At 43.1% G+C, this 9,521-nt stretch overlaps 1 pseudogene; it reads right to left on the reverse strand.

Moving 5' to 3' along the window:
* Positions 1 to 4,095: 4,095 nt before the first annotated feature.
* LOC100612441 (transcription elongation factor A protein-like 8) lies at positions 4,096 to 8,013 on the reverse strand (annotated as a pseudogene).
* Positions 8,014 to 9,521: the final 1,508 nt, after the last annotated feature.

Here is a 9,521-nt window from a genome sequence, read left to right on the forward strand (position 1 = left end):
AAAGCTCGAAAGAGAGGCTGGGGAAAGAGGAAGTTTGGAAGCATCAAGGTTGGGGGTTCCTAACTTAGATAAACTTGCAATGGAAAAATGTTCTCAATTTTCTACAATCTCTAACTAGAATTAAACATTTCCTTCCATTATGACTGTAGGCAAAAAAATCATAACTGCATTGACAGCACATGCTACTCTGTCACCAGTAGAAATGACTGGTATTTTCAGATCAGAGTGGTACATGTCTAAAATAGCATTTTTTCTCATCCCTTCTTCAAAATTATGGTAGTTATTAGACTGGCTGCTAGATCATGCTATAGTATGTATTACCAAAGAAGTTCATATGTTATTATAATTATGATTTTAAAATTTAAATACTGTGCTTTAATATAATTTTTTCTTTTATAGTTCTGTATATGTTGTTTTATGCATTTCAAAAGCTTCAAGGTTTTGAACTGAGAAGGGGTCCCCAGGCTTCAGCAGACTGGCGAAAAGTTCACACCCAGGAAATGGTGGAGAAAACCACACTAAGTGTCTAGAGTTCATAAATGGGGCCCTTCCCTTATTTTCATCCCTCCAAATGGTAAGGAGGAGATTCTTACACAGCTCTGCCCATCTGCAAGAAAAGCCCAGGATAGGGTTAAAGAATTGCTGGTAGAGCTTAAAGTCTCACCCCAGGTGTGCAGCCTAATAAGGTGCTAATTGGAAACCAGGTGAGCACAGGGTGGAAGCCCAGATGCTTGCCTTGGGTGTTTTTTTCCTTGAGGCTTGGTTGTTGTCAGAACAGTATCAACCCCCTTCCGGGCGGAAACAGGCTGAGTGCCTCCCTCTGCCATGCTTCTTTGCAGAAAATTCCACTGTTGTGGTCCTAGGGTAGGCCTGGATTTTTAGTTTAATATGTCTCATTTACTTACATTTGTTCTTGAGTACTGAGCACTTCCTGTGTGCCACGCAGTTTGCTCAGTGCTTTAATGCATTATCTCATTCAGGCCTCACAACCACTCCATGGGGAAGGTATTCTTGTTATTTCTATATTTATATATGAGGCAATAGAGGGAGGCTCAATGCAACAAGTGATTTGCCTAAATCCACACAGGCAGTAAGTGGTGCGTTGGGATCTGAACTTGATCTCATTCTTCCAAAAGTCTCTTTCCCTTAAACTTTTGGTTTGCTTGTTGTTTTGTTTTCCTTTAACAGAACTTTTTTTTCTTGTATTTTTAGTTGACATGTAATAATTGTACATCATTATGAGAAACTGAGTGACATTTTGACACATGTACACCATGTGTAATGATCAAATCAGTGTAGTTAGCAAATCCACCTCCTCAATCATTTATCATTTCTCTGTGTTGTGAACATTCAGAATCCCCTCTCAGCTGGGCATGGTGGCTCACACCTGTAATCCCAGCACTTTGGGAGGCTGAGGCAGAAGGATCACTTGAGTCCAGGAGTTTGAGACCAGCCTCAGCAACATGGCGAAACCTCATCTCTGCCAAAAATACAAAAAATTACCTGGGTGTGGTGGCGTGCACCTGTAGTCCCAGCTACTCAGGAGACTGAGGTGGGAGGATTGCTTGAGCCTGGGAGGTCAAGGCTGCAGCGAGCCATGATCATGCCACTGCACTGCAGCCTGGGTGACAGAGTGAGACCCTTCTCAAACAAACAACCCCCCCATCCCCTCTTTTAGCTATTTGAGAACATACAGTAAATTATAGTTAACCACATTCACTCTATAGTGCTGTAGGACACCAGAACTCATTTCTCCTTCTAGTTGTAATTTTGTATCTGTTAACCCACCCTTCAACAGAACTCTTAATTTTAAGGATGTAGCACATCTCAGACACTTCAGCTGATAGGCAGTGATCACAGATGGAGCTTATAGAGAAGGGGTTTAATAGAAGATAAAATGTGACTACACCATCATGGTGGGGCCCTAGAATTCCAAGCCTCCTGGAGTGGAGGACGGTCTTCCTCCTCATACTCAAGCTTTGTTGCTCTGTGATAATCATAAAGGCTGACATTAAGCAGGTCTTATGTGTGTTTTGGTGGGGTGCTGAGGTGAAGAGAAAAAAACTATCCTCTTGAGGTAAAGGTCATGAAACTCCAACACATATATCCTTGAATTTTTAATTAAAAAGTTAAGAGAAAAAAAGTCACTTCTCTTTTCCCTGTTACTGCTTGGTTACATTCCAGTCTTCCACTTATGGAACTTTGAGAGAAGTAGCTGGTTTTAATGTGGGACACCATAGGTTGGGTGGGTTTGCCATCAGAATTGCTCTATGCTGGGTCTGGGGTCAGCTTCTCTCCATCTTATCTTCAACCACCCAGAAAGGTCAATGCTCAGATGCAACGACTCCTCAAGACACCTACCCTTTGTCACCATCTGTTTATATCCCAAAGAAAGATTTGATGTTGCAAAATCCTGAAATTTAGAGCAAGCAGAGCAAGGAACAATCCATTCCTTGTTTTAAATCAAGTTGTCATAATCCAAAGGCAAGCTCCAACTTTAATAACAAACACCCAGTGTTATGACATTTTACCTTTTCCAACTATTTATGTAGGCCCAAATATTGTGTTTAAATTTTAAACTATACAGTTAACATAAAACAGTCCACTTTCTTAAATACAGTAAAAATAAAGCTAGTGATGCCAATTTCGTTTCCCTTTTAGGCCTCATTCTTTAAATAGATCATTCATTCAACGAATGTCTGTTGAATGCTCAGTGTCAGACACCGTGCTTGGCACAGCATACCCCCAAATTAACCAGCATTAGTTCTTGTGCTCTGAGCACCATAGAGAAACAGGAAGAAAACAATGGCAGCCGCTCTTCAAATGACCTATGCTTTTCCATCTCCAATGTCCAAAGAAGTATCAGAGCTGATCTGCATTTCCTTTTCAGTCCTCTCCAAGCCCTGTCCTCCCAAACCAAGTCATAATGAGATCTAAAAGCTGCAGGGTCTCAAACATCACGAGAGTAAAGCCCAAATCACATTTGGAGTATGGTTTTTCAGCAGTTTTATGAACTCAGGCTGTGAAATGCAGGAATGAAAGTGGTGGAGAAAACAGTATTTTTCAGTGACCCAAAGAAAGATGAAATGTATGATGCTCTGTGGACTTGGCATCCCTACTCCTCATCCCACTCTCAGATGGCAATTGGATTTTAACAAGGAGTAGGGTTTGTGGTTTGAGAAATACAGCATTTTTACTGCCTTGGGTCATATTTGAAATATTTGCAGCCGTTTAAAATAGCGTAATGTTATTTTTTCCCTTGTCTTCAAAACAAACCCAGCAAGCTTTTCTAAGTCATAATAACAAGCATAAAATTGGGACATTGGAAAACCCATGGGCAGGGCTTTGGAAAATCCATTCTCCCTCAGGACGGGTGTTTAGATTTGGTTGCAAAGGATCATTAGCTTCCTGGAGGCCCACCTGACCTTGAATGACTTTGGGACCCTGAAGGAAGGAGTAAGGACTCCAAAGGCCACAGAATTGGGATGTCCCACCCAACTGCTCTTCAGTGCAATGATAGAAGTGTGCACAGAGGCTTTGGGACTTTCCTTTTAGCTAAGATGTCCTGTTCTGGAAATTGCTTTGAAAAAAAAATCCAGAGACTCATATTTATTTAAGTGAGCAATTCCCAATACCCATTGGTTTGGAGTTCTGTCCTGTGAGCCACGCTATATGGGGCTTATCCCTGCCAAAGGGCCTCAGGTGGGGCCAAACATTGAAACAAAGAAGTGAACTGGCCTCAGATGCAAGGGTTCCCAGCTTTCCCTTTATTAGAAAAATGAAGGATAATCAATCTTTGCCGAGAAAGAAATACACACACACACACACACCCCTGTGTGTGTGTGTGTGTGTGTCTCTCTCTCTCTCTCTCTCTCTCTATATATATATATATACATGTATATGCACACTTACGTACCAGACAATGATGTTTGGTCAACATGGACCACATGTATGGTGGTGGTCCCATAAGATTATAACACCATAATTTTGGTGTACCGTTTCTGTATTTAGATATATTCAGATACACAAATGCTTACCATTGTGTTACAGTTGCTTATAGTATTCAAGACAGTAGCATGATCTACAGGTTTGTAGCTAGGAGCAGTAGGCTATGCCATATAGCTTCAGTGTGTAGTAGGCTATACCGTCCAGGTTGGTGCCGTAAGTGCATCCTAGAATGTATACACAATAGCAAAACTGCTTTGACCAAGACATATACCTGTTGTTAAGCAATGCATGGATGTACATTAATCCATGCATTAATATACAGTAAATATATAGTAATATAGTACACATAAAAGTTAATATTTCTTGAGCATCTCCTAGTCCATACCCCAATTAATCCTCATAACAATCCTATTAAATGTGTACTATTAGTATTCCAATTTCTTGATGGAGAAAACTGATGTGTAGGGGGATAAAGCAACTTGCCCAAGGTCACACAGCCAGGAGGCAGGGGAGCTGGGGTTTCCATCCTGGCAGCTGCCTGCGGAGAAGGAGCGAGTTCTACTGTGTGTTACCATTACGCACCCTGGCTTGTGAGGTCCAGATTTAAATACATTCATATTTCAGGTATCAGAACTTCTGAAAACCTGATGATGAAAGAAAGTGTTTGAGGACTTTCCTTTCGATTCTTATTATTAAAGAAAAGATAAATGCAATTCTCCAATTATATGGAAGATATGAGAAAACAAATCAAAGTGAATTAAAACACATTTTCCCAGGCCAGGCATGGGGGCTTCCACCTGTAATCCCAGCACTTTGGGAGGCTGAGGCTGGCGGATCACTTGAGGCCAGGAGTTCAAGACCAGCCTGGCCAATAGGGCTAAAACCTGTTTCTACTAAATATTTTTTTAAAAAAATAATAATTAGCTGGGCTTGGTGGCACATGCCTATAATCCCAGCTACTAGGGAAGCAGAGGCACAAGAATCACTTGAACCCGGGAGGTGACGTTGCAGTGAGCCAAGATCGTGCTACTTGCACTCCAGCCTGGGCGACAGAACCACACTCTGTCTCAAAACAAAACAAAACAAAAACAAACACAAACAAAAATTCCAACACATTTTCCCTATTTTAACACCTCTATATCCTCTCCCAAAGAGCAAAAGAATAAAGAAAAAGAAGAAGAAAAGTCCTTTATTTGTTTCTACTTTTTGAAATTACCTTTTCCAATTTTTAAATTCCTGGTTTGAAGAATGTAAGAAAAAGAAACGACAAAAACTGCTTCTGAAGCCAAGGAGGAAGCCACTGCGCTCAGCAGGCCTGGAACTGATGGGGGCCAGTCTGTCCGGGTCTGGGCTGGAGTGTGGGAGAATCCTCTTTGCAGGGAGGACACGGGAACGCTTTCAGCGTTCTGGGATAAAAGACTTCAGAAGAAAGGCGCCTCTCAATGAATGGTGCTCAAAATGGGCTGGAAAACAGGGGAAACGGGCCCTCTCAATGAAAAGCCGAAAAAGTGCCTTTTTTGTTGCTTCCCTCACTGTGAGGCACTGCTCTTCCCCCATCATCCTCCCTGACCCCTTCCCCAGCTCATCTCATTGGGCCCAGAGAAAAGGCCTCTTGTTGTAACCCCATCTGCCTGCCACTCATCCACATTCTTTTATCTCTGCCCAGGGCCTGGCAGTTGGGCTGAGGTTTCAGCTGCCAAAAATTTTGGGTTTCACATAGAATATTCCCAAGATGGGCATCTGAGAAATGTCAGTTTACATCAAAATTGCCTTGTCCAACGAATAGCCAGAAAGCTTTCTTTCCCTAGCAAGGTCGGGAAATAATTCTCCTTCCAAGATCATGCCAGTACAAACTCAGATCCACTCTCTGCAAGGCCTGACTTAAAGGGACAGGAAACCACCTTGGTTTTACACTAAAAAAAGGATTGAAATTTAAAGTTGGATTAAAGATGGAAAATTAGTCATGTTTCCTTTTTTGACGGTGCTTTGCGCAACAATGAATATCGCACTATAACAAATTCTTGAGAACAGGAGTTGTAGACAAGGTCACAGAGGAAAGTTTTGGGTGATATTAAAAAAGTCACCAATCCAGCCGGGCCCGGTGGCTCACGCCTGTAATGCCAGCACTTTGGGAGGCCGAGGAGGGCGGATCACGAGGTCAGGAGATCGAGACCATCCTGGCTAACACGGTGAAACCCCCGTCTCTACTAAAAATACAAAAAATTAGCCGGGCGCGGTGGCGGGCGCCTATAGTCCCACCTACTCGGGAGGCTGAGGCAGGAGAATGGCGTGAACCCAGGAGGCGGAGCTTGCAGTGAGCCCAGATAGCGCCACTGCAGTCCGGCCTGGGAGAAAGAGCGAGACTCCGTCTGAAAAACAAAAACAAAAACAAAACAAAACAAAAATCACCAATCCATAACAACTTGTGTAGTTGGCAAAGTCAAATGGATGGTGGGGTGAGGATGAAGATAAAAGGATAAAGAAGAGAAAGCAGAATTTCTTAGAGACATTTTACTGATCCATAGGAAGTTCTGAAACAAAGGGAGCAGAGCATTCTTTGAAGTGGAAGATTGGGCCACTCGACTGAGTTGGTTAGAATGCACAGGAGGGAAATTGCGAGAAAGTCTGGTTTTCTAACCCTGCAGGGAATCTCTGCTCATAATGATCATTTCAAGCATTGGTACATTCATCCCAAAGATAACACTAGATTCTAACTGCTATGCAGAGGAAAATTCAGGCATAAGGTTGGGTGGAGGGGTGTCCAGATTGAAGACTGACAGGCTTTTTAGCCCCAGGACTGAATAGGAGCAAGTCAGCAGAAGCAAAAAGGATAGAAACCCTGTTTTCTACTCACCCCCTTCCAGGGTTGTCCTTTGTTAGGCTGATTGTTATGAGAGTGGAGGTGGGAGGTGGCAGGGTAGGAGTTGGGAGAGTGGGGTTGGGATGTGGGAAGGTAGGGGGCTGCCAGAAGGTTTGGGGTTGGGGTAGAGTTTGGCCCATAGATTCCCACAGGTGGTGAAGGCCTGGCAGCCTCTCTCCATCCCTTACCCACCTCACCCCCCCTTTTTTTCCTCTCCCTGTGGAGAATAAGCAAATATCTTCTGGTCAGCTTATTTTCCCTTTCAGCAGTAGCTCTAACCCCGGAGGCAGAGAGGTCTTTCTAAAGTAAAAATGAGAACCTAACAGTCTAGCTGAAAATCCTGCAATGCTGCCCATCATCCCAAGGTAACCTACAGTCCTCCCCATGGCCCAAATGTGGGGTGACTCTTGAAACCATCAACCAAAGGGCTTTTTAAAAAATTTTTTAAAAATTACTTTATTGAAGTATGGTTAAAGGACATATTTGAAAGTGAAAAAGGGTGCAGGGAAATCATGCCAGGGCAACATCACTGACCCAAAAGGCCCTTGGAGACCTGGTCCCTGCCTCTCTCCTCAGCCTCTTCTGATCTCCCACTTTCCTCTGCTCTCTCTGTGGCTTTGATGCTGGATTACTTTTGTCTCTCGTGCCCTGTCCCACTTCAGGGCCTTCACGCACTCCGGTCTCTCTGCCTGGCTTACTCCCCTTTATCCATCTCTCCTGGCTACTGTCTGTGGGTCTCTCCTAGAGTCCCTGCTCTATCTGGGGAAGCCCTCTGTGTTGTGTTTTGTTTATTTTATTTTATTTTGCTAACAGAAAGAAAGCAGGGACCAGATTTTAATATCAGACAAAAATGAATGGAAGGCCTAAAGCACACAGGCTATGGCCTGCTGTGAGAATGTCTTTGCCTCCACTGCATCTTCACCAACTTGTTCTTGTTCTTCCTATCTCTTCCCTAAGTCTTTCCAACTCATCTGCTCTTATCATTTCTCCAGGATCCAAATGCCTAAAGGGAGCATCCTCTTTAAATCCCCAGCCAGGCCCAGTCGGCCTTCGTCTGGGGTTTCCTTCTGCTTCCTGGCTTATACCTTTTTAGGAGGGCTGAGACTTCTTTCTGCCTCCTGCGGGACACCTTTCCAAGGATGGACTCCCTCAGCCTTTGGCATGTTCTGTGGATTTTCTTCATTTTCTTCACAAGTCTTGTGCATTTTGAGTATTTTTTATTATTTCCTTTTTAGAATAAATTGATCTTGAAAGGATCCAGGTCACTTTTATCCTTCTCCAGCAATAGGGAGTGGCTACAGGGAAATAGGCCCTGGACCATAAACCCTGTGTGTTTTATGGTCTCAAGGACCAGAGGTGATAGTCCAAAGATGCAGTCACTGCTGCGTAATATGAACAAATAAATGAATGAGCAAATGGATGAATGAAAGAGCAATAATTTCCCTTTGGCTTGGTCAGCTTGGGCTGCCCTATAGGCTGTGTGGCTTAAGCAACAGACATTTTTTCTCTCATAGTTCTAAAGACTGGAGTCTGAGAGATCCAGCACCAGCATAGTTGGATTCTGGTGAGGGCCGTCTTGATATATCCTCACATGACAAAGAGAAAGAGAGAGGAAGGAGAGGGAATATCTCTGGTGTCTCTTCTTGTAAGGGCACTAATTCCATCACAAGGGCCCCATCCTCCTGACCTCATCTGAACCCAATTACCTCCCAAAGGCCCTATCTCCAAATACTGTCATACTTGGGGCTAGGGCTTCAATGTATGAAGTTTTGGGAGGACACAATTCTGTCTAGAGCACCCTTTAATTCTAAATAAATGAAACAATATGTGGAACAAATCTGCTTACTGAGTAATATATTGCAGCATAAATTGTTCATCAGGTCATTCCCATAATTTTCAAATTACTTTTTAAAACTATTTTAAAATTTCCATATATTTTAAAACTGTTTAAAACTGTCTTAAAAACTATTTATTTATTTATTTATTTTTGAGACGGAGTCTTGCTCTGTCACCCAGGCTGGAGTGCAGTGGCGTGATCTCGGCTCATTGCAACTTCCGCCTCCCAGATTCAAGCAATTCTCTGCTTCAGCCTCCCCAGTAGCTGAGATTACAGGTGCCTACCACCATGCCCGGCTAATATTTTGTATTTTTACTAGCAACGGGGTTTCACCATCTTGGCTAGGTTGGTCTTGAACCCCTGACCTCAGGTGATCCACCCATCTCGGCCTCTCAAAGTGCTGGGATTACAGGCATGAGCCACCGTGCCCAGCAAAACTATTTATTTTAAAATAATTACTGATTCACAGCAAGTTGCAAAAATAAAACAGAGGCCCTGTGTACCCATCACCTAGTTTCCTCCAGTGGAAACATTTTACAAAACTACTGTTCGATATGAAACCAGGACAGCAGTATTGGTATAATCCACAGACCTTATTTGGATTTTGGCAGTTTTACATGCACTTTACATTTGTATATTGTGTGTGTGCATGTACTTCTATGCAATTATACCATATGTGTAGATTTGTGCATCCAGCACCACAACCAAGACACAGGACTGCTCTGTCACCACAAAGATCTGTTGTGCAACTCTTTTTTTTTGAGATGGAGTATCTCTGTCACCCAGGCTGGAATGCAATGGCACGATCTTAGCTGACTGCAACCTCCGCCTCCCAAGTTCAAGAGATTCTCCTGCCTCAGCCTCCCGAGTAGTTGG

This window comes from Pan troglodytes, chromosome 2 (genome assembly GCF_028858775.2).
Source record: "Pan troglodytes isolate AG18354 chromosome 2, NHGRI_mPanTro3-v2.0_pri, whole genome shotgun sequence".
Lineage (NCBI taxonomy): Eukaryota > Metazoa > Chordata > Mammalia > Primates > Hominidae > Pan > Pan troglodytes.